The sequence below is a fragment of the Capra hircus genome, chromosome 27 (assembly GCF_001704415.2).
Source record: "Capra hircus breed San Clemente chromosome 27, ASM170441v1, whole genome shotgun sequence".
Taxonomy (NCBI): Eukaryota; Metazoa; Chordata; class Mammalia; order Artiodactyla; family Bovidae; genus Capra; species Capra hircus.
Window position 1 is genome coordinate 34,056,866 of NC_030834.1, and position 26,945 is coordinate 34,083,810.

General features: G+C 38.5%; 1 pseudogene; it reads left to right on the plus strand.

Moving 5' to 3' along the window:
• On the plus strand, window positions 290-26,945 carry LOC108634075 (annotated as a pseudogene).

Here is a 26,945-nt window from a genome sequence, read left to right on the forward strand (position 1 = left end):
AAAAATAACAAGTGTTGGTGAGAATGTAGAGCAAAGGAAACCCTTGTGCCCTGTCGGTGGGAATGTAAATTGATGCAGCCACTGTGGAAAACCATACGGAGATTCCTCCAAAAATTAAAAAGCAGAATAAGCATATGATCCAGCAGTTCCACTTCTGGGAATATATGTGAAGAAAACAAAGACTATGGCAAAGAGATATTTATATACCAATGTTCACTGCAACACTATTTTTAACAGTCAAGATATGGAAGTGACCTATGGGTCTGCTGATGGATGAACAGATCGAAAAATGCGGTATGTATATACAGTGGAATACAATTCAGGAGTGAGAAAGAAAATCTACCATTTGCAACAACATGGATAGGGTCTTATGCTAAGTGAAATAAATCAGACAGAGCAAGACAAATTGTAATTGAAATCCAAAAATCCACCACCATCACCACTACAATAAATAACCAAGCTCATGGATACAGAGAACACTGCTAATTACTGGTGGGGGTGGGGGTGGGGGGATAGGTGAAGGGAGTTAACGGACACAAATTTCCAACTATAAATTAAATCAGCCATGAGGAGGGAATAGCATGGTGACGATAGTTAATGATAGTGAATTGTGTATTTGAAATTTGGCTAAGAGAGCAATCTTAAAATTTTTCGTTACTGAGAAAACATGGTAACAGTGTATGGGGATGGATGTATGGGGATGGATGTCAACCAGATTTATTGTGGTAATCATCTTGCGATACATACAAATATCAAATCATTCTGTTCTAGAACTATGTTACTTTTCAATTATATCTAAATTTAAAAGTGATATTAAAAATGAACAAACAGCTTAAATACTGTAAGAAAACAGGTGACACACTGCCAGTGGATGGGAGAGGCCACCGCATTTTGCATAACACTGAAAGCATGTTCAGAAGACGTGACACTTGATCGAAGATGGGAGTGAATGACAAGCAGCTATCAGTCTGGGAGGAACCCAGCAGTCGGACTTCCAGGAAGAAGGAAGCCCAACAGGGAAGGCATGGATGGGGATAAAACTGCTGCAATCTGTGAGCAGAAATCCTTTGAGTAGGAAGGCTTCTGAGCATGGTCAGGAAGATGGGCATAGGACCAGGTTTTGACTTCAGGGCGGTTTGTTAAGTGCAAAAGGGACAACACTGAGGTTTGGAAGGAGGGGTGGCACTGGTCCGATTTATATTTTTAAACTTATGTTGTTGTGTCAATTGCTAGCAAGGGTCAAGGGTGGAAGCCAGGAAAGCAGTTAAGAGGTTATCGCAATGACCAAGAAAGAGATGATGGGAGTTGGATACAGCAGTTACAAGTGAGATAGAGACACAGGGATGGTGCCAGAAGGATGCTGGGATATAGAGCTCCCAGGATTTGCTGATGTGAGAGAGACTGAATATGAGACAGAGAGAAAGCACCATTACCTCCCAGGTCTCAGGAAGGCAAAATAGGATATGCTGCCATTTACCAAGATGGGATTGAAACAGGAAAAATAACACAGAATTGGGGAAGAAAATATTTCTGTTTTATCAGTATCAAGTGTGTGGACCACACTGACATGTAATGGTAATGTTGCATACATGATTCTAGAACAGAGCTTGTCTCAGCAACAGGGAGTTTCAACCTCCACAGTATTCTCTCTAAATCTAGATGCTTCTGTCCTAAGCTGTGAACTACCCTACAAAGTGCACATTTGTCTCTTGCCCCTCTCTACTGGATGACAGTATATCCCTCACATGGTTGTGATGAAAATGATTCCAGACACTGCCAAATGATGGGAAAGCAAAATTTCTCTGGGTTGACGATCACTGGGCTAGAGATACACATTTAGGTATAAATATAAAGCCTGAGTTTGACACTGGGAATATGGATGATCTCATGAGAAGAGGTGGGGAGGGAGAAGAAGGCTCACCCCAGGGGACTCTGAAATCAGAATCTGAACAGAGGAGGAGGATCTGGCAAGGCAGTCAATTAGGCAGAAATTAAACCTGATGAGTGTGGTGGGTTGGACTCCTGGAGAGGCTATTCTTGCCAGCAGGAGAGAGTGAACATGTGTGGTTCATAAGAATGAGCTTGATTAGGTAAACAAGGGCAGGAAAATAATGCTTCCAGATCATTATCTTAAGAGAACTGGCATCTAAACGCCATGAGGCAGCCTCGGTGTGAGAATTTTCATCATCTTCAGTTATTTTAGCAGGATATTCTGCTTGGGTAAGGGTCTGATGAGAGATGGTCGTCAGCTCTTCCTCAATGTTCTTTGCTGTGTTTAAGGCTAGGTGCCGATGCTCCTCCCAGGTATCTGCATAAAAGATGGAGGTAGCTCCAGAGGACCCTGAGTTCCTAACTGTCGTCTGAATTAGAACACATCTGAATTATACAAACACATCCAATGGTCATCCTTGGTCACCTAAATCGCTAATGACCAAGGCCCGATCGAGAAGGCCAAGTGTTCCTGGCAGGAAAGTTACCCTGAGGTTGAAAGGAGTCTAGGACAGTCAACTAGTCTTTAAGGACACAGCAGTCAGGGATTGCTACCCTGGGCGGGGCATCCCTTATAGCTTGGTCAGTAAATCATCTTCCTTCAGGGCAGGAGATCTGGGTTTGATTCCTGGGTCAGGAAGATTCTCTGGAGAAGGAAAGAGCAACCGACTCCAGTATTCTTGCCTGAAGAAGCCCAAGGACAGAGGAGCCTGGCAGGCTACAGTCCACAGGGTTGCAAGAGTCAGAAACCACTTAGCGACTAAAACCACCAACTACCCTGGACCAGCGTCTTTCAGAAACCCTTTCACATTCACTGTATCAATCCTGTGTGCACTGGGGGAGGGGTAGCGATGTGTGTATGAACTGAATGAGCGACATTTCCAAAAAGCTGAAATTTTGAGATTTAACAAGCCTGACTGCATCCACCGCGAAAGGAAGTCATCTCAACTGAAAAAACAGCACAAGGATAGTGGGAGAAGTAGCTTCTAGAGACGGTGACTGGGTGGGTTAGTGGTACCTGGAACTTGGCCAACAGCAGTGGCTGCAAGTTCACCATAAGCAGTGCTACCTGGATGCTCAGCTCCACCTTGACTGACTCAGCAGTGGTATTTGAGCTAACAGTGGACAGGATAAGGAGGTGGATCTGTATAGGTGGATGCAGAAGGCTGGGAAGTAAGAGGGAGGGGAGGTTGAAGAGCTCAGCCAGGAAGAAATTTATAATGTCTATTTTTTTTTTTCCTCCAGAGTTAAATATACTGGATCAAGAGATACACTTATAATCTTAATAGCTACTGACAGACTATACTTTAAATAAAGTTATAATTCATAATCCACTGGTAAATTAATAGTGTCAATTTCCCTACACTTTCATCAGCTCTAGAGGTGAATCCATATGGCAATCTGATGGGTGAAAGAAAATGCGATCTCATTTTGCTCTAATTTGGATTTCACGTCCACTATTGAAGGCAAACTTCTTTTCATAGAGAGTTAAAGCTTACTTTTATTTTCATCCCTGGAATTTGCCTGTTCACACACTTCACTTATTTTTCTTGATCTATTTCATATCACTTGTAGAAGTTATTTTCATATTAAAGGCATTAATCATTTGTCATATTTCAGAAGATCGTCTCATTTTACACACATGTATTTCTGCAAAATGGCTCACACTGAGGCAGGAAGCAGATGGCCCCACCCCCCAAAGGACAAAACAATTGGCGATTCATTCCTTGTGGAATGATACTCCTAGAAAAGAATAGCAGGACAATTGACAGACGAGGCTGGGCCCTGCCCAGATAAGAGAGGAAAGACCACGTACTTTTCATTCTCAAATCCAGGATACCTTCCTGACTACACATTCACAGAAAGCCTCCTTGGAGGTCAAAAATGGAGGGAGTGTCATCCTATAGTAAGTGATGCCAACTACCCAAAGTCCTCTTTGGCAAAACTAATCTCAGCTAAGAGATGTATGTGCACACGTGAGAGGATACAGAGATAAACCAAATATGGACTCAGAACGAGGCAAATCAAGATGCCTGACCAAAGGAAACCTGAAAGAAATGGCCCATAAAAATTCACAAGACTGCAACTCTGAGTCTGCGGGAGTGTCTGTCCACAGGCATAGTACTCTTTTCCTCCTAATAAACACTTTGCTTGTTTCACGACTTTCCGTCTTTGTGGGAAATCTTCTTTGCAAAGCCAAAGGGCCAGGCCCTTGTCACTGACCACTGGTCTAGTGGCTAGGGTTTGGTGTTCTCATTGCCATGATCCCACTTAACCTCTGGCCAGGAATGGAAACCTTGCTTCAAGCCGCTGCAGGCTGAGGCCACCCAACTTCCACATGTTCCCACACATCATCAATGTGGGGCTGGGCCTCGTACCATCCGCTGCTGCTGCTGCTAAGTCGCTGCAGTCGTGTCTGACTCTGCAACCCCACAGACAGCAGCACACCAGGCTCCTCTGTCCTGGGATTCTCCAGGCAAGAACCCTGGAGTGGGTTACCATTCCCTTCTCCTGATACCTTCCACAGAAAGACTGAAAACTTAGATGACTCCGCTGTGAAGATTTGGGGATACAATCCCTAGGAAAGACTAGCATTCCTGTGTTAGGAGTGGTGTTCTGAATAATGTGGTGGTCTGAATGATTAAGATGTGGGTTTAGAACAGAATTGCCAAAAGACTCAACAAGCTGATTCTTCTAGAATACGTATGTAGCTCACCATTCTGCTTTGAAGGACACTTCGATCGTTGTAGGCAGCCATGAGTCTCTCTGTTAAGAGAGATTTTCCAAACAAAATATGTTCCCTGGGGTACAACTGTGTTTTAAGGGAGAAAAAATAATCGGTGGCCAAATATATTTCAAAGTGTTTTTGTAAACTGTTTTATTGAAGGATTCTGCAGACACTTTTAAATGCTAATGTTCATTCTGAAGCTCTAAGTAAAACTTGAATGTGTAGAATTTCCAAAATTATTGAACTACAGTCCTCTGAGATTTATTTTTCAAAGTATACCACCACAGATAGTATTCACAGAATAAAAGTTTTATAATTGCTTGCTTAAGGAAATATCTATACACTCCATTGTAAATGAATAGCTTTCCTGGGATATTTGCCTTAGCACTGCCATCTTGTCACCACAGTCATTCAAACAACAGCAAAATATATATAAAATTACTAGGGGACCATTTGAGAAGATTCATAAATTCAAAGTTTAAGTTGAGTTGGAAGAACCTTAGTGTAGTTAGAAGTTGTAAAGTCATTCTGTGTGTGTGTGTGTGTGTGTGTGTGTGTGTGTGTGTGTGTGTTTACACCGTGTATCTCCCTGAAGGTTACCAAAAGGAATCCTCTTAACTTAAATAATATACAGATAGATAGGTACACAGAGATGGGAACTTAATTTACTGAGAAACCGTTACTAAATATATAGAGCTAAAACAAAACATAATGTTTAAAATATTTTTAGCATTTTTGCCTATACTTATGATGGATTTTAGCTTCACTTAAAAACATTAGATCTTTTCTTTAACAAATTTATTTGCTACTATTTTTCAGGATTTACCCTGAATTCACTTAATTTTAAAATTCAGTTTTAATTTTGCCCATTGTAATTTATGAAGAAAGGTAAAATGGTAAGGGACTAGTAGTACATGATTGAGAGAATTAATTCTCATAAATAACCTCTATTGACATGACTTGTTCATTGTTCATTTAAGTTGCAGGAACTATTGATAAACTGTAAATAAGTCACGGATAAGTATTCACTCTGGGTTCCTAAACGTGCCATTTTACCTGTAGCTGTCGATAATTACTGGTTGCTCCACTCTCTAGCACATAGGAGCATTTCTAAAAAGCAAGATTATGCATTGCCTATTAAAGTCATTGCCAGCATCTCAGAAACTGAAGTAAATGCTTTCACAAGTAGCATTTCCAATGAATAATGCTGAAATCAGACTTTTTCCCCCCTATTGAAAGTGCCTCAAGTAGTTGGCTCCTTTCCCATCGGCTACTTTGTAACTGCGAATATGACAACATGACGGTGATTCACAGATGCTAAAATATGACGAGCAGAGCAAATCTGTGTTCCAGATACGATAAGGTGAGAAAGACGGAACTCTCGGCCCCAGGTGATTTCCACGAAGACACCGACATACAGTGGGGCTCACTATCTACCCCATGCAGCCGCCAACTTTAATAACCGGAGAGGGAGAGAAACACATCTAAAAATGCAAATGGATGAAAAAATAAAACTGGGTTGCATAGTAACATCTTAAGCAGATTTGAGAGATGTATGTTTTGGAAGCCTAAGCTTCAGCCCTGGAAAATGGTTTTTCTGTATTCAACACATTTTGGGTTAGAACTGAGAAAAATACATCAAAATTATGAGTGGCGTAAAAAAAAAATCCCTTCTTCAATCCACCAACCTTCTAAACAATGTGATATTAAGCAAAGTTTGTTTCTGGTTTTTACCACAATATTTAGAAGCTTATTATAAGCGTGAATCTGCTCCATATATTAGGGGCTGTTGTTACATCATTGGAAAACACAAACAAACAAACAAACAAACAAAAACCCACCAAGTTGCATCTTTGAAAGACCAGGTATATGTTCATACATACCACTTCTCAGCTGTTCACTGCAGTATTCAAGAAAAATAGAAGCCCTGTTTTCACTTGTTGTACATTTATGTAAAATTTTATTCATATATTCTGATTCCTACCAAGTCTGATTGCAAATTAACCCATGTAAGTGCATAAATGGCCAGAATTTATATGTAAAATCGATGTTTCTCCCTGTCAAATCCCAGCTATGCTTTCATTAAACATAATATAGATGAATATTGAAGTAGTTTTACCAGAATGATGAGAAAATTAGAGATATTTTATGCTAAACTGCACCTAAATAAACAGTTCAAAACCTAATTTGTAAATAAGAAAAGGCAATGTTTCTTTTAATTCATCACATTGACATTATCTGGATATATCTGTATACGTTACACAGCGGTAGTGTTTTTGAAAATTACATAGTACAGGAAAAATATAATTTTGGTGTAGATGTTTTCCTAATTGGTTTTTAAGAAATGTTCAGTGTCAATTTTAATGTCAAGATATAAATACATTGAGAAGTTATTTAGAGATGGCGAGCTCTCTGAGACAAGGAGCCTTATTTGTTTACCACAGTATTCTAAGCAGTTAGCAATGTGCCAAACACATAGTATATGTTTAATAAGTATTTGTGGAATGATTTGATAAATACATAGAGACGTGAAGTCAATTAAATAAATGAGGCTTGATCAAAATATTTCACAAAATAGCCAAACTTAGTAATTAATGTAAAACAAAACTATTTCATGCCTAATTCTATAAATTAAAAATTGGATTTTTTAGCAAGGAATTACTCAATATTTCTTCATGATTTTTTTCTCTTTTTACTGGTGGCGTGTAGTGGAATAAAGGACCATTTACTGCCTAGAAACCATACTTTCAAAAGGAGTTTCAAAAATGCTTGAATTCTAAAATATCATGCTGCTTACTTACAGCAAGTCTATGAAAAAAGGCTTGTTGAGCACTAAATTGCACCTCTTCTTCTCAGCCAATCTGACATCCAGGATTGACACAAAGGCTACAGTAAGATGTTCAGTTAAACATTCACCCACACAGGCTTCACATGTTTCTGACAGCATGCTTATTTTTGGGTGCTTACTGTAATCTAAGCACACATCAGCTTCTCTGCATGTATAACCTCACTGAAGTCAGTGTTACCGTTATCCCCATTATATAGACAAGAATATATAGGCTCAGGCAGGTGAGGATGTTACCCAAGGTCATCTACTGAGGAAGTCGTGGCATAGGTCATAAAACAAACAGGCAGAAAAAAATACCTAAGTTCTTAGCTAGACAGAAGAATCATTATAAAGGATATTAGGAGTCAGGAGGAGAAATTTAGAGAGACTAAAAGAATGTGCCCAAAAATATAAAAATTGGGAGCACTCAATAGTTTTAATCTGAAACACAAACAAATTTATAAAAGCTACCAGATTAACCTACACAGGGGAGACTCAAGTTTAATCCCTGGGTCAGGAAGATTCCCTGGGAAAGATTCCCTGGCAACCCATTCTAGCATTTTTTTTTTCTTTCATTCCAGCTTTTTTGCCTTGAGAATTCCATGGACAGAAGAGCCCGGCAGGGTACAAATCATGGGATTGGAAAGAATCGGACATGACTGAGCAACTAACACTTATCTATATAGATTATAGTGAAAAGACCAAGACATTTAAGGTAACATTTGAATTTAAAATGGAACCAGGTCAGTCCTAAGCTCCAAGAGGTTTTTGTTTTTTTTTTAATTTGAAGTATTGGTTGTTACAATGATCTACACCACCTCATAAGATATGGACTTTTACCATTAATAGAATAGATTTTATAATTTAATATAGCAAAGGCCTATCATTAATATATAAAACTATTAATATTTAACATCCCAATATAAGTTATTATGCCTAAATGGCCCAGAGGAAAAAAAAAGAAAATCCAACTGTGGAATGAAATCTGTGTCCAAAATAACTCTTAAGGAGAGCTTCTCATTTGACTGGATTTGTAACATAACTACTTTGCAACTAAACAGATAGATTTCTCTCTCTTCTTTCTGTGTTCATTTTTCTCTTTCCCTCCATCCCTTTCTCTTTTCTTTAAACTCCTATTACTCCCTTTACTCATAAAATCAAATGTACCTTAAAGGAATCTACAAAGAATGCCTGAAATATTTAAAGCTTTGTGCACTACTTAATATTAAAAACTGCTCCTAAGGGAAATGCCTATTAAATGCCACCTTCGGCTACTGCTATGTTATAAAATCTAGTATTAAAATCCTCACCATGACCAAAGGCATAGAGGGGGTGATGAGTATACCATGTAAGGAGAATAACCAGGTACACATACTGCTGCTGCTGCTGCTAAGTTGCTTCAGTCGTGTCCGACCCTGTGCGACCCCAGAGACAGCAGCCCACCAGGCTCCCCCGTCCCTGGGGTTCTCCAGGCAAGAATACTGGAGTGGGTTGCCATTTCCTTCTCCAATGCATGAAAGTAAAAAGTGAAAATGAAGTTACTCAGTCGTGTCCAATTCTTAGTGACCCCATGGACTGCAGCCCACCAGGCTCCTCCGTCCATGGGATTTTCCAGGCAAGAGTACTGGAGTGGGGTGCCATTGCCTTCTCCCGGTACACATACTGGAACTATACAAAAAAGATCTTAATGACCCGGATAACCACAATGGTGTAATCACTCACCTAGAGACAGACATCCTGGAGTGTGAAGTCAAGTGGGTGTTAGGAAGCATCACTATGAAAAAGCTAGTGAACTTGATGGAATTCCACCTGAGGTATTTCAAATCCTAAAAGATAATGCTGTTAAAATGTGGCCCTCAGTATGCAAACAAATTTGGAAAACTCAGCAGTGGCCAGAGGACCAAAAAAGGTCAGTTTTCATTCCAGGCCCAAAGAAGGGCAATGTCAAAAAATGTTCAAACTACCACAAAATTACACTCATTTCACATGCTAGCTAGGTAATGCTCAAAATTTTTCAAGCTACGCTTCAACAGTATGTGAATCAAGAACTTTCAGATGTTCAAGCTGGATTCCGAAAAGGCAGAGGAACCAGAGATCAAATTGCCAACATCCGTTGGATCATCAAAAAACCAAGAGATTCGAGAAAAACATCTACTTCTGCTTCATTGACTATACCAAAGCCTTTGACTGTGTGGATAACAAGCTGAGGAAAATTCTTCAAGAGATGCAAATACCAGACCACCTTACCTGCCTCCTAAGAAACCTGTACGCAGGTCAGGAAGCAAAAATTAGAAACAGACATGTTATAACAGACTGGTTCCAAATTGGGAAAGGAGTATGTCAAGGCTGCATATTGTCACTCTGCTTATTTAACTTAAATATAGAATACATCATGCGAAATGCCAGGCTGGATGAAGAACAAGCTGTAATCAAGATTGCTGGGACAAAATCAATAACCTCAGATATGCAGATGATACCACCCTTATTACAGAAAGTGAAGAGGAACTAAAGAGCCTCTTGATTAAGGTGAAAGAGGAGAGTGAAAAAGCTGGTTTAAAACTCAACATTCTAAAACAAAGATGATGTCATCCAGTCCCATCACTTCATGGCAAACAGATGGGGAAACAATGGAAACAGTGACAGACTTTATTATCCTGGGCTCCAAAATCACTGTGGATGGTGACTGCAAGCCATGAAATTAAAAGATGTTTGCTCCTGGAAAGAAAAGCTATGACAAACTTAGACAGCATATTAAAAAGCAGAGACATTACTTTTTTTTCACAAAGGTCCATATAGTCAAATCAACAGTTTTTCCAGTAATCATGTATGAATGTGAGGGTTGGACCATAAAGAAGGCTGAGAGCCAAAGAATTGATGCTTTCTAAATGTGGTGTTGGAGAAGACTCTTGAGAGTCCCTTGGACTGCAAGGAGATCAAAGCAGTCAATCCCAAAGGAAATCATCCCTGAATATTCATTGAAAGGATTGATGCTGAAGCTGAAACTCCAATACTTTGGCCACCTGATGCAAAGAGCCAACTCCTGAGGAAATAATCTGATTCTGGGATGGATTGATGGCAGGAGAAGAAGAAGATGAGATGGTTGGATGGCATCACTGAGTCAATCAATGGACATGAGTTTGAGCACACTCCAGGAGATGGGGAAGGGCAGGAAAACCTGTATGCTGCAGTTCACGGGGTCACAAAAAGTAGGACATGACTGAACAACAACATCCTGGAATTGGATTAGAGGATCCTTACTTGCCAGTTTAGAATTTTCTACTTTTATCAAACAGTAGGAAACCACCGAAGGTTCTGGAGCAGGATGGCATAGCCAGTGTTATGTGCTTGAAAAGAAAAGTCAGTGTTTGAATTCTTCAGGAAAGGGGAAAAAATAAAACAAAACAAAAAAAACCTAGGAGCTGGGAAATTATTTAGGATGTTGTACACAAAATAGTACATGTGTCTATCATTACTGACCTAAATTAGACTTAATATGTTTATATTGTTTTGCAAATTAATCATTCAAAAGTCTTGACTAACAACCCAGACTCTGATATTAGGCATTAATTATGCTTCATATGTCATATGACTATATGAATTAAACAAGATGTCTTAAGGAGCAATAATGCTGAAGCATATTTAGAACAAAAATATGCCTTAAAGGTTAAGGGAAAGAGAGAAAGGGAGAGAGAGGCTGTCAGAATCCTGTGAAAACTTGCCTACTGCACTGAAAAATTACCCTCTAGTGAATTGCCTTCAGGCTGCATTTTCAGAAATTATATTCTAGTAGTGGTCAATTTTTCAACCCAAAGGGTGATATTTTTCTCCATAAATTTGATTCCCAGTCAATACTTTTTTATACATAATATGATCTAGGTATTTCACAGTTAAAAACAACCAAGGTTAAAATGTCTCATAAATACATAGTATCGTTAAACAGTGGCCATGTAAGGAGAGCGCTAGCGTCCCACTGTTGACACTAAGTGTGTTATTAGCCTACTTGTCACTCTTTCTTCTCAGACAATTTCAATAAATAAACAGTGAAACTCATAATGTACATTTCCCACTGTCAGAAGCTGCCATTCTTACCCCTATCCAAACAGGAGATGTGCTAGTTATTTCTGTAACGGATGGACAACTTTTTATATGTCAAAACATGCTGTCATTACAGTGATGTTAGTTCCACAAGTAGTTAATGAAGATAATGATATATATGATTAAGCTTAGATGCTAAAGAATCTGCCTGCAATGACGGAGCCCCGGGTTCAACCTGTGGGTTGGGAAGATTTCCTGGAGAATGGAATGGCAACCCACTCCAGTATTCTTGCCTGAAGAATTCCATGGGCAGAGGAACCTGGTGGGGTACAGTCCATGGGGTTCCAAGGACTCAGACACAACTGAGCAACTCACACTTCATTTGAAATATGTGTTGACTGCTTCTGATTATAGCCTCATGGTTTAATAGACCTGTATACTCTTTTCTCCCCCTACATGACAGTTCATAAAGCTCCAGCTAGATTCTGGCACCATGCTCTGCAGCCTCAGGGTGCATGGAGATTGCCTGAAAAGATGAGACAACCCAATTTGCAACAGTGGTCCAGGTTCATCTCTCTCCTCCAACTCATTCAAGCTCAGGGCAGTCCTCCTTTTGACTGAGTTTGTCACTGTTCCTCTGCTCCAAGAGACTTCATGCCCAATGCTTCATTTTTACCCAAGTTGTTTTTGTTTTTTTTTTTAATTCACAACTTAGTACGAAACATTTAACTTGTTGGTATTGCTTTGAAGGCAAACTTTTGCTCGCTACTGAATTCTTTCTTTTCCCCTATGTACCAAGTCTTCCTTATCACAATCTACCAGCCACTGGACTCACTAGTAATGTCTAGAAACTTTGACCTGCTTGTGACTCTGCTGCTTCTAATATGACCTAATTTGAGAGCATCACTTTTTGAGTCCTCCTTCTGCAGGTTCTCTTTTGCATCTTCTCTCTCTCTCTCTCTTTTTTAATTTTTCCATTTTAACAGTGGAATTCTCTATGCCAAACATCTTTAAGAGGCTTGCAGCTATTTTCTTGGACTCTGGTCTCTCCTCACCAATCCACCCTTTGCTGCCACAACATTAATCCTCAGAGACAATTTTTTCAAGCATCCCCTGTTCAGGAATGTAACATAAATGCTTTTGTCCCTGCTTAGTCATCACAGACATCCATAAAGGGTCTTACCTGAGAGGAGGAACCTGTGTGACTCTATGGGGCTAAATGTCCTACCAACTATGATTTATATTTATGATTAACATTGTATTTAGAGTCAAAAGAGACAAATGATATTTGTGGGTATTCTCTAATCAATCTGTTGATTGTTCTGGTTAAAATTATATTCCCAGTTAAAATTTCTTCCACTTAGATCCACCTAATACATTACGCCACTTGGAAATAATCATCAGAGATGGAAAATCTTCCACTTTTATTTTCATGGAGGGACAAATATTTGGGTGAATAGTAGAAAAATTCTTATCCATTTTCTTTTTCTTGAGCTGGATTAGTTTTAACATGGGATCTAAATATTGATTTGCTTGTAATCTCAATGAACTCTTTTCAACTAACACTGAAAGCAACCTGAAACTAATACAACATTACAATTCACATTAATAAAAGGGAATAAAATGTTATTATTTTGAATTGTTTCAAGGAACTTTTGCTTTGTGGTATCACATATCAAGTAGTCTCTGGAAAACTCACTGTTCACTAGTGGATGAAGAAGGTAAATCGTGTTTTAGCATTGTTTTGGTTTGTGGTTTGGAGCTTAAGAACACCCTAAAACGAGACTGAAGAAGCCTGCGGGTACCCCTGAACACACACTGAGTAGTGATGCTTTATGGGAGTCCTACAAGCAGGTGATGCTCTGGAATGCAGTGGAAGGGGCTGCATAAGTCTCAGGGCTCTGAACATTAATGGCTACTGCCAGTTTATTATTTCATACATATTCAATTCTGTATTCTCCATGGTCTGTGGATGTGATATTGTTTACCTTGGGAGGAAAAGACAGTTTTACACCCATTAGAACAAGAAATCTTTTCTTCCTAACAACTCCTGTGCCATTCTGGAGACTCACCTTTGCCTTGCTTCACTCATTGTTGTTCATGGAACCAGCTCTAAAAGCACAAAGTTTAAAACTAAATGGAGGAAAATCAGACCTGTATTCACCTAGTTTTCCAGGAAACACTCTCAGGATATATAAGTTCACAATAAATGTGAAGGAAGAAAAGAAAAAAAAATCTTGCCATAAAGTATATTGTTTAAATATTTGGCTAACAGTGTTGTAAATACTTTACACTTCAACTCATGATACAAAGCAAAATAGACTAAAAATATTTTAATCAGAAAATAAATTGTTCTAGAAAATTGTTTCCAAATTACATGAAAAAAGTAGTTTCTCCTTTTCGATAACTTATCTATCAAACTCAGGATGAAGTTGCTCACAATTCAACATCCTTTTCCATTAAATTAGAGTAGCATGGTTTTCCAGGAAACAGTGAAATCATTTTTTACTTTTTAAATCTAAAAATAGAGGATGTCACTAAACTAAAATTTATTTACAAGGAAAAGGACATGAACTCTCTAGTGTTAAACACATCTGATTAGTGAGTTAATGAAAGACAAAGTACCACAGCCTAATATAATTATGTCCCATTTGACTTTGTGTTTAAAGCTCCAAAAACAAGATTTAGCACAGAAGTAGAAAAGATGCTAATTAATGACCTTTTGTGATTACCATGTACCAGATATCTTATATACACTGGCCAATTTGTTCCTCAAAACAATTCCTGGTGGGAGTTACTGACCTCAGTATGTGTGTGCACGCTCAGTTGCATCTGACTCTGCAATCCATGGACTGAGCCTGCCAGGCTCCTCTGTCTATGGATTTCCCGGGCAAGAATACTGGAGTGGGCTGCCATTTCCTCTGCCAGGGGATCATTCAGACCCAGGGACTGAACCCGTGTGTCCTGCATTGACAGGTGGATTCTTTACAACTGTGCCACCTGGGAAGCCCTCATTGCAAAGATACACTAACTGAAGCACAAGGAAGTTGAGTGATTTGTCCAAAGTCTCAGGAATTTTAAGTCTGGAAACAGGGTTTGAACCCAGGCAGCATTTGACCTGAGACCTACTGTCTATCGCCATACCATATTTCCATACTCAGGAAAGAGCGAATACGTACATCAGAAATTACATTCATGTCATTTTTATTGAAATGTTAATGTAAACTTGTTTTCTCTGTATACAAGGAAACAGTTGACTCATTAGCAGAACAGTAATTAAAATGGGCCAATAAGTCAACAATGGAAATTCTAAAGGCATCCTAACCATTGGCTAACTACATGAACCAAAAACCAGGATACCATGCTACATTCCTAGCCCCACCAAAGAGCCACCAGCTTGTTCTTCCTCCTTTATCCCAGTCTCTAAGAAGAGCAACAACTTAAAAATACTCTCACTGGATTCTTGGGAGAATTTTGAGACATGTTCCTACCACTTCGTCTCCCAGTCCCAATCCACGTACCTGCCAAGTCTTCAGTCCTACCCATTAAACAGCTGTCAGCACGTCATCCCTGCCTTGCTTTCAACTCAGGCCCCTGGCATCACTCTTATTACCCATGCGGACTCTTAGCTGGTATTCTCCTTCCCATTCTGGCTCCCCACTCCGATATTGCCATCACCAGAGATGATCATCCCAAATTACAAATCTGACTATGGCCCACCCTGACTCTCAAATGGAATCTTGATACATCCCATTTTCACAGAACAAGATCAAAACTATGTATCAAGATACACAATGCCAAGTGCCATCTGCTCCAGCTCACGCCTTTTTAGATTTCTCAGCTTCTTTTCTCCTTGATAGTTTGGAAAAGGAAAATGCATACCCTATGAATCATCTTTTTTATATGCCTAGGATTTTTGCCACCCAGCTCCTCCATCTAGCTCCCACTTGCTTTCCACAGCACATCTCCGGACAGAAGCTTCCTCTATTCTTTCTATCCCATGACCTTTGTGCCTCTCCTGGGCTGGTATTAGGTGCCATATACCCCCCAGGACATGCAGGACAGGCTTTGACACAGGGCTTATTGCTTCATTTACTGGTCTCTTCTCTCCACTTACTGGAAGGGATGTGACCAATAATCATTGTTTTCCCCAGGGCTTGCTACCGTGCCTGACATGTAAGTGTTCAGTAATCACTTCTGCTTAAAAAAAAAAAAAAAAAGCTAACATTATAAATGTTAAATGAACACTGCTTCACTTTACCTTGGCTACACTTTACAAAAGAGAAGATAAACCTGAATACTGCAAAGCCAGCCATATTTTTATTACCTAAGTGACTCTAGTCATCACGTCATGGCAAATAGATGGGGAAACAATGGAAAAAGTGGGAGATGTTATTTTGGGAGGCTCCAAAATCACTGCAGATGGTGACTGCAGCCATGAAATTAAAAGATGCTTGCTCCTTAGAAGAAAAGCTATGACCAACCTAGACAGCATATTAAAAAGCAGAGACATTACTTTACCAACGAAGGTCCATCTAGTCAAAGCTATGGTTTTTCCAGTAGTCACGTATGGATGTGAGAGTTGGACTATAAAGAAAGCTGAGCACTGAAGAATTGATGCTTTTGAACTGTGGTTTTGGAGAAGACTCTTGAGAGTCCCTTGGAATGCAAGGAGATTCAACCAGTTCACCCTAAAGGAAATCAGTCCTGAATGTTCATTGGAAGGACTGATGCTGAAGCTGAACCTCCAATACTTTGGCCATCTGATGCACAGAACTGACTCATTGGAAAAGACCCTGATGCTGGGAAAGATTGAAGGCGGGAGGCAAAGGGGACCACAGAGGATGAGATGGATGGCATCACCAACTCGGTGGACATGAGTTTGAGTGAGCTCCAGGAGTTGGTGATGGACAGGGAAGCCTGGGGAGAAGGCAATGGCACCCCCCTCCAGTACTCTCGCCTGGAAAATCCTATGGGTGGAGGAGCCTGGTAGGCTGCAGTCCATGGAGTCGCTAAGAGTTAGACACAACTGAGCGACTTCACTTTCACTTTTCACTTTCATGCATTGGAGAAGGAAATGGCAACCCACCCCAGTGTTCTTGCCTGGAGAATCCCAGGGAAGGTGGAGCCTGGTGGGCTGCTGTCTATGGGGCCACACAGAGTTGGACACGACTGAAGCGACTTAGCAGCCACAGCAGGGAAGCCTGGTGTGCTGCAGTCCATGGGGTTGCAAAGAGCTGGACATGACTGAGCGACTGAAGTGACTGAATTCTCAAAGAGGTGTCAATAATAACTATTTTTTAAAATTCAGGCTATAAGTTTAACATTGAATAAATTAAACAATTTTCTTTTAAACAATAGCTCAACTGTAATGAGCTGAAAAGAATCAAATAGAGTCTCTTTTCTAAATACAAATGAAATTGTTGGAATTGCTTTTTTTTTTTTTAAATGTTGTGCCCTCTGCTCCCTTAACAACATTCTGAAAGAATTTTTTCATCAATTCATCTCAAAGGAAAAAAGGTTGTCATAGTTTTAAAATGTTTCATACAGCATTTATAAATATGCTTTAAAACATGACTGCCACTGTTAAAGGAGTTGAAAGTTCCCCAAAATCCTCAAAACCAGTGCAGTGTTTTGATCACTGGCTCTAGAGTTAGCCTTTTCTGGGTTTAAATTTTAGCTCCATGACTTCCTTACTGCTCAGCTTGGGGGAAGATTACTTAACTTTGCTCAGAGCCATTATTATTTTTTTTTTTCCCCAGCTAAAGATAGGGTCCACCATAATCTCTACCTCATAGCTTGCTCTGATATTGGTACAAGATAAACCATGAGTAGAATGAGATGGACTGCTAGTCATAGTAGGGCTCTATAAGCAATTCCATTTGTTGGTTTGTTATCATTTTTATTATAAGCCTATTATATATTTAAAATTGACACTCTGAGAACACGTTTTCCCGAGCTTCACCTGTTTCATAGCCCACAAGTGGCTGGCGGTACTCCAGGGCTCCCGCATGAGTGGCTGTGTCTTCAGAGGCATGGAAGTATCTAGGGCATCTGACTCTCCAAACCCAGCTGGGCTAGCTCATATCCTGGTATCCATATATCCAAAATCAGTATGAAACTCACAGGGGATTCATGGAGAAGACAGAGCTGACATTGAATAAACTGTACTTTATGATTCCACAGGCTCACAAGTCACTTGTCTTCCTCAAGAAGGCAAACTCTGGATTTAACAATAACAGCTTTTGCCTCAATTACTCTATCGACTTCTCGAGATGAGATCTGTACTTAACACCAGGGTAGGAGCACATGGCTAGCACTGTCTTCACAAAGAATGAGCTGATTTCTTTGGGGGATAAGGATATGCAAATAGTCTGGATAAAGGCCAAAATAGGCTAACAATGAGGATGGCAAGCCAGGTACACTGCAATTATGATCACACATGGCCCCTGATTTCCAAAAACAGGTATCTTAGCCAAAGACAAGGACTGAAAGAAAACCAGAAAGACGGAAGGTGTTTTGTTTTCTGTTACTCTTAGTACCTACCCTTTTGTCCAACTCACAGTCTTCTTTCTATTAGACTGTTTGTGTAACTATCTTATCAATACTTAATTGTGAATTCCACAAAGCCAGGTTTCAGGCCACATGCTGCTATGTGAGGACTGACAGAATTTGCCCAAGGAAGACGAGCCAATCAATTACTAACAAAATGTCCACACTCAAAGCCAACTTAAAATATAATGCTAAATTCAGATATGGCTTAGATATTAGCCATCGAGCAAGGTACCTAATCATACTAATTGGAAAGCCACAATAGGTAAAGCTATTTCAATAATAGAGGACTGTCATAATTTATATCTCATATTTAAATAAGAAGAATAAGAATTAAAAGTAATGTCTGGAGGACCCACTTGTCTGCAGTATTTAATCAGAGTAGGGGAAACAATCTCTTGAATGGATGTGCAAGTGACTGCCTCTCCAAGGTGCCATTCAAGATATTCAAAGGGATAGGATCAGGTTAAGTATGGAATAACAGAGGCAAGATAGAAATTCACTTGCAGGTAACTCCCTTGCAGCTGAGAAGCATGTATATAAAAAACCAGGTGCATCAAAAACCCAGTGTCATTGTTTCCTTTTTTTTTTTTTTTTTTGGTAGCATTGATTGACTAAATGTCTCTAGAGAAGAAATGAGAGGAGTAAAATCTGTGAAAAGAATGTAACAAGGTCTGTAAAATCCCTCCAGACTAACTGGGTTTATAACCAAAACAGATTAACAAGGTCTACACTCAGTGGAGGTTTCAATTAGGCAAGATCAATTATAACAACTTCACAGTCTCCACAACTTAAGAGGGGCAAAAAAATATTATGCCTAAGTTACATGTCACTAAAATTAATTTACCTTTCATGGCAAGACTCTCAGAGACAGTAAAATCTGACAACAGTATTTTAGCATCTTAAGACTTCATAGACACTATTTTTATGAATGTACTTGAGTTCCTAATAGACACTTATCCATATAAAAGTATAGAGCTAAATTGTAAGTAATTTTTTTTCAATTCAAGACAGCTAGATAAAGGTACAGGCCAATTGTTTTGCTTGGTTAATCATCTTTTTTTATGCTTTGTGAAGGAATTCATGGGAATTATATCCCTTTCAAAGGAAGAAAATTGTTTCACTTTATTCCTTATTCTCTGTAAATCATAATCTCTAAAAACAGAGGTTTCTCCCATACTTAGAAAAAACCTAAAGAATATGTTCAGTCACACACGAATCTTTTTAAAAAAATTGATCCTCTGGATCCTATTGCATTTCAAGGATCTAGTCAAGATTTATACCAATTTTCTAAAAAAGACTCCATCTCCTAAAAATAAAGAAGGAAGGAAGCAAGGAAGGGAGGGAGAGAGATAAGGGAAAGGAATTAAAAATAAAGAAAAATAAGAAAACAATGAAAGTTAACATTTTAAAGCAGAATTTTAATTAATATGTCTTCTATAGGAGAAACTGGCAAATATATTAGCTGAAGAACAGGTAATTCATAGAAAATCTAGGTAAATTTTAAGATTTTTCTTAATTTGCTTTCAAAACAAAGATTTCTAATACCTATTTTATAGAGCTAAATCAATCTTTACCACCCATGAACTGTGGTCTACCAGGTTCCTCTGTCCATGGGATTCTCCAGGCAAGAATACTGGAGTGGGTAACTGTTCCCTTCCCCAGAGGCTCTCCCCAACCCAGATATGGAACCCAGGTCTCCTGCATTGCAGGCAGATTCTTTACCATCTGAGCCACCAGGGAAGCCCAAGAATACTGGAGTGGTAGGCTATCCTGTCTCCAGGGGATCTTCCCAATCCAGGGATCAAACCAGGGTCTCCTGCACTGCAGGCAGATTCTTAACCAGCTGAGCTACCTGGGAAGCCCATGTATGTATCAGCTAAAGTTTTACATAATGTAGTACTTGGGATGTTGGATTTCTATCCCAAATATTTAAGAGCACAGTTTACAGTTCTTCCTGCCCATACAAATCTCAAATATGACATTTAAAAAGGGGTAAATATACAGAAAGAAGCTTATGCTCTCTTAAAGCAAAAACTTAAAAAAAAAAAAACTATTCACTGAAGATTGCTTTGAATTTTTTGAACATATATAGATTATTATGTCTCTTTTGACAGTGAGATTATAGAATCCAATGATTCTCAAGCCACTCTAGACATACAATTTAAATACTTAATAATACGGACTCATTTATTTCAAACTGTAATGACTGTGACCCAGAATAAGATATACAATGTACATTGCAACCTAATGCATACACATCCCATAAAAGTTTTATGAAACAATATATACCCTTGCCAAGTGTAAAGGATAATATTTTTAATTCTACATTTTCTATTTTAGTCCTGTCAAAGCTATTCATTTTTATAAAAGTGTTTTTAAAAAATGAAAAAAATCGTTTACAATTCCATTAAAGATATGTGCACTCAGTGGGGTCTAAGGTCCATTTATAAAGGCTATGTGTTCTCTTTGTAAATGGAAAACTCTGGAAAAGCCACATTTAAGATTCAGAAGATGAATTAAAGGCTGATTCCAAATGCAACCTTCAGGCACTGTGCAACAGAGAAATCTTGATTATAAATGAAACAAGAATTTAAAAGAGCTTTAAAAGAATCTGATAAGCATTTATGTAGCATTTACTATGTGACAAGCACTGTACTAAGTGCTCTGTGGATCCTGTTTCTCTTAATTCTTCTGCCAGTTCTTCATGAGGTCTCAACTCAGGGCTAGAGAATCTGAGGGGTAGAGTGTTTAATGTCCAAAGAACTGTCTGTTTATCAATGGAGGCTACGTTTGCAAATAGAGTATTAGCAACAAGAGATGCTGAGTGATGTATACTGAGGACTCGGTTGCAAAGAACATTTTGATAGTGCTTAGGAAATCTAGACACTTTCCTGAACAGAAATATAGGGAGGATAGTATCATTCTGGGGCTTACCAGGTGATACAAGGGATAAAGATCCGTATTGTCAATGCAGAGATGTAAGAGACGTGGGTTCAATCCCCGGGACAGGAAGATTCCCCTGAAGAGGGGCATAGCAACCCACTCCAGTATTCTTGCCTGCAGAATCCTATGGACAAAGAAACCTGACGGGCTATACAGTCCATGGGATCACAAAGAGTCAGACACAACTAAAGTGATTTAGCACACATGCACAGTATCATTCTAGATTAATCTGGCATGAAGCAGGGACTCATGGAGTCAGGTATGTGACATCAGTCTTATTACTAAGGAAATACGGTGTCAACAAAAATGGCAGTAACAACGGTTAGTGTCTCCCACATGTTTCAAAGGTTGGCCTGGGAGTCAGAAGATCTGTAAATAAAACAGTAAAGTATTCGCATGAAAACAGACACATAGGTCAATAGAACAGAACGAGAGACCAGGAATAAATGCACACATACATGGTCGATTAATTTATAAGAAAGGAGCCAAGAATATATAGTGAGGAAAGGACAGACCCTCCAATAACTGGCACTGATATAATGGACAGCCACATGCAGAAGAATTAATATGGACTACTATACTTACACAAAAGTTAACTCAAAACAGACCTGAGACTCGAATTTACATTCAAGTACTATCCCTGAAACCGAAGAACTCCAGAAGATGACATAGGAAGTAACCTTTTTGACATTGGTCTTGGCGATTTTTTTTTTTTTTTAGTCTAGCATAAAAAGCAAAACAAGTACAAAGTCAAACTAAAACGCTTCTGCACAGCAAAGGAACAAAATGAAAAGGCAATCTACTGAATAAGAGAAATTATTTTCAAATCACATATCTGAGAAGGAGTTAACCAAAATAGACAAAGAACCCACACATCTTGGTGTAGGGAAAAAAATCCAATGAAAAACTAGGCAGAAGGACTGAAAGACATTTTTCCAAAGACGACATACAGATGGTCAACAGGCACAAGGAAAGATGCTCAGCATCACTATCAGAGGAATGTAAATCAAGACTATAATGAGCTATCATCTCATACCTCTTAGAACAGTTAATACTAAAGAGACCAAAGATGAGTGCTGTGAGAATGTTCAGAAAAGGAGACTCCTGTGAACTGTTAGTGAGGATATAAACTAGTGTAGCCACTATGGAAATCAGTACAGCAGCTCCTCAAGAAAATGAGAGGCAAAGAATTTTTGTAACGAGGTATGGTAACAGATTATTAAGTTACCTAGACCTATTGTGGTGATCACTTTACAATGTATACCAATATCTAATCATGTTGTACACCCAATACTAATATATTATATGTCAGTTCAGTTGCTCAGTCGTGTCCGACTCTTTGTGACCCCATGAATCGCAGCAAGCCAGGCCTCCCTGTCCATCACCAACTCCTGGAGTTCACCCAAACTCATGTGCATTGAGTCAGTGATGCCATCCAGCCATCTCATCCTCTGTCTTCCCCTTCTCCTCCTGCCCCCAATTGGAAAACATGCCACTCTATGCCCTTTGGTACTTTTTTACCCCTAATTCTTCCCTTGTAAAGGGGTATAATGCAAATTAATTTATCATTGAGGATTGTCATGAGAATATGTAAAGCATCCAGTAAGTAACTTTGTATGCAGGAAAACCATTATAAATGGTTTACAATCTTTTTTATTTTATTCTCACTCTTGTCAGTTCTATAATTTGTGTTTTTTCCTTCTCCCTAACCCTGAAATTAAATTGTGAAATGAAACTAAATCTATAGGGAGAAGGTTAAGTGGCCCAGCTTTAACATAAAAAGATGGGAAGAGACTGGATGCAAGTATTCATACTCTGCGATGACTAACCTGAATTTCTCAGTTGAGATGATTTACATTTTTTGATTTCACCTCAAGTGTTTGTGTCCATCTGCTTCTGAGCATGTTGTTAAATATGCTTGACAAGAAAGAAGGGTAAGGATGATGTGACTGCCACTTTCTAAGGAGAGGGGAGAAAAGGACTAAAATGATCTACTTAAATCTGTCAGGTAAATAGTACTTTATGATGTAAAGCTTCAGTTTATCTCTTAAAAAAAAAAAAAAAGATTAACAATATGCTCCTTAGGGTATATTTCCCGGAGAAACCTAAAAGCTCAGTATTGGTGTCAGGAAGGGTGCAGTCAACTTTGTATTTAGTAAATAATTTTGATTTCTTGCCTATTTTGACGGTCCTTCAAAAGTTTTATCCTTTGATTAGAGCCATATAAGTGAAAATGCAAGAGAAATAAGAAAACATTGAAAAAATTACTTCATTTTATTTCTTTGCCAGTGAACTGAAGATATGATTAAGAAATATGCCTACATCCCTCCCTAGGCAGAAAAGTGACAGTAAAAACAAATAACTAAGGGGAAAAATCAATAACTTTGAAAATATAATTAAATATTTTATAAGCAATAATCATGAAAGTCAAGTGACATTTTTGGAAAATTATTTGCAACAAGTATGCTAAGTGGGTTAATAATATCTTCTATATATAAATTCTGAGAGATACAAATGTTAACACCAAAACAAAACTGGACAAAGAACAAGAGTAGACAATAAGCAAAGAGATAAAAGGCTAAGAGTTTGACTTCATTTGGCCTCCGATAAATTAAAAAGTGAACAAGCAAGTTATCATTATCACCAAAATGACTCTTTGTTTTTCCCCAATTTTTTTTTTTGAAATGCCGATAAGTCTGAAGTAAGTATACAGAGATATAGATATCTATATATTACTATGGATGTTTTGAAAATGAAAAAAAAAAATCTTTGTAAAAGCTGTTGCCTGTAAATGGGAAGTGTAGACAGATTTAATACCATAATCACTAAGATTGAGGGCAGGTCATCACATGTCACTGATTTCCATTCATACCCCTTGTGTTTGTACTAACATTGCTTTCTGCTGCAAGAGATCATGTGTGGTGAAAATTTCCAACTCAGTAAGTACCAAAGGAAGAGAGAGCAAAGATGATCTATTCATTCAAAAGTAGAGGTCCTAAAATCAAGGTATCCTTAGCTTAGATATGTTCAGTCAACTTGCAGCTCCTGCAAAACCACCTAACTTCCTCTCCTATTTTGTTCAAAGAGCCAAGGATGAAGGTTTGGAAGGCTACTTATGTACAAAGAAAAAGAATCCTATTTTTCCACAGAAGACATTAGGAAATCTTTTATCCTTAAGTACAGAATATAACTGATGGACCTAACAATGGCATGAAAACCAGGCTTACTTCTGAACCACAAAGGTTTTTTTTTAAGGGAAATCCTTTAATGGTAGCTTCTTTGTCCTGTATTGGTCTCCCTCTAAGATTTTACTAAGTAAAGTGAATTTTAAAAATTCAGAGATAACATGATCAAACTTGATATTATAAGGAAAAACAACAAAATTATCAAAGCTATTAACCAATTGGCAAATTATTTAAAAAAATAACTTCAGAAAATGAACCTATTTTACAGATATGGTGACCAGCGTCTTTGCTGGTCTGGCGATTTCCCAGACTTCCCACTGAAATCCCTGCCTCTCAGGAAGTCACTCTATTCCAGGCAAACCATGACAGTTGGTTACCTTATGACTTGAATCTTAATATAGATTTATTTGCCATTTAGAAAATAATAACCTGCCTTTAGACATGAGAGGCTATTGTTAGTCACTTTAGTCATGTCCCACTCTTTGCAACCTCATGGACAGCAGCACGCCCCCTGTCTTCCACTATTTCCTGGAGTTTGCTCAAACTCATGTTGAGTCGATGATGCCATCCAACCATCCCATCCTCTGTCGCCCCTTCTCCTCCTGCCGTCAATCATCCCCAGCATCAAGGTCTTTTCCAGTGAGTCCCCTTTCTGTGTCAGGTGGCCAAAATATTGTAGATCAGCTTTACCAAGCTTTACTATTTACCAAATAGTATATAATGAAGTGCTTCTCAAAGGGTAAATGGAAATTCTCTATTCTAATACCAAGGTAGGTGAGGTTCTTGATTAATGAGTGTCTCATTTAACCAAGACGTTCACCAGGTTTCTGAGGGAAAGAAGCCATTCAATACACATCTCCCTCTAAAATGAGGGGGAAAAAACAAAATCTTGAGCTAGAGCATTCCATCTCTTATGGGATTTATTCAGAATCCAAATCTCAACCCAAATAATTCTGGACCTGGCATATTGTTCAAGAATATCTCTATGGTCTTATTTTTTTTTCAATAGATTTATTTAATAATGTATTGAGCCATGTAAATGCATTAAGAGCTAACTGGCACATAAAATATAATAGAGCTCATGGCTATTCCCGATCAAGTATTTTGGTACTTTATCAGCATTTCCAGGATTTTTAAAAAACTATAAAATATTTCTTGGCATACTAAACTATACAGGGACAAAAACTCCTCCTCACTTGGAGTTCTAAGAAGGGAGTTACTCTAGACTTATACTGTGTGATATCAATATCATTTGATTTGAATATTTCTTGATCAATTAAATTTCTTAGTTTATGTATTAAAACATCTGAGGTGACTCTACTGACTGAATATATTAAGCTAGTTAAAATAGCTCTATGTAAAACTATATGAAAATTAATTATAAACATGGGAAAATGCACAAACTTCAAACTACTAAGAAGTATGAACTAAGGACAGATTTTTAATTAAATTTAAGCGGGACAGCTTAAATTTGTCAAATGGAAAGACACTCTTGTCAAAATTGTAAAAGTTCAACTTTTTCTCCAGATATTTTAGTAACATTCAAATGCACAGATATTTGGATTCACCATGTAGACAAAACATCCTACTGATTACTTGAATTGATTAAATTTATTCATCTCTTTCAGATGACAACACTATGTGGGCAGACTGGTTTTCAGCAGTTTGTCTAACGACAATCTTGAAAATGAAAGAACTTTTCTGGAATAGATTTTCCTCAAAAGGTGATGCTTCCATCTTCTTGCTTTCACCTTCTTGGGAATCTTCAGATGCTGAAAGTGACGTTCTTTTTTATGCTGTTTAACTGAAAGAAAGGATTAAGAGACTGATACAGAACAGTTTTCCCTGGCTATCTATCTACAGATTTGAGCAGATTTTGGCATGATTTGTTTTTGAAACAAAGAGTAGTAAAATTAAGATCATGGATTATAGCTTTTTTTTTTTTTAACTCTTCAATGACAATTTCCTGATTGTTGAGTGTAGATGTGAAAGGGCACTGTTTACTGTCACTCCCTTATATTTATCCCTAATTTTGACATTAATATTTCCAGACTGGACTTCACTGTGACACTAGTGTTAAATGAGAATTTTAGTATTTAGAAGAAAATTCTAGGATCTCATATTAACAAAAGCATGAAAGATGGCCAGAAGGTAACATTCCATGGTAAAGAAGATCAAGAACCAGGATTGGAGACAGAGGATATTATCATTGCTTTAGATCAGAAGGACCATGCTTTTACTTAAGGAGGAGAATACCATCTCGTGTGCATGAACTTGCAGCTGGCTGCAGTTTTGTGTGGCTTCCAAAAGGCAATCTACTCTTGACGATCAAACCATAGTCATCACTTCTCATCCAGGTCAGATTGTCAAGCATAAAGACATTATTAAGGGTGTGCTAAATGAAGGCATGCCAATTTATCATAGACTATATGAAAAGGGCTGCCTAATCACTGAATTGAGGTTAAACTTTCCAAGAATGGCTTTCTCTCCCCTGATAAACTCTCTTTGCTAGAAAAACTCCTGAGAAGGAAGTAGAAAAGATTGATGAAATGGACCAAGTAAAACTAGTGGACTTTGATTCAGATCAGGAAAAACGGGGCCATTCAATGGAGAAGCATACGAAGATGATGATCATTCCTGAGGTGGTGCTCAGTGTCAGACTTCTCACCAGGACCAGGAGTGA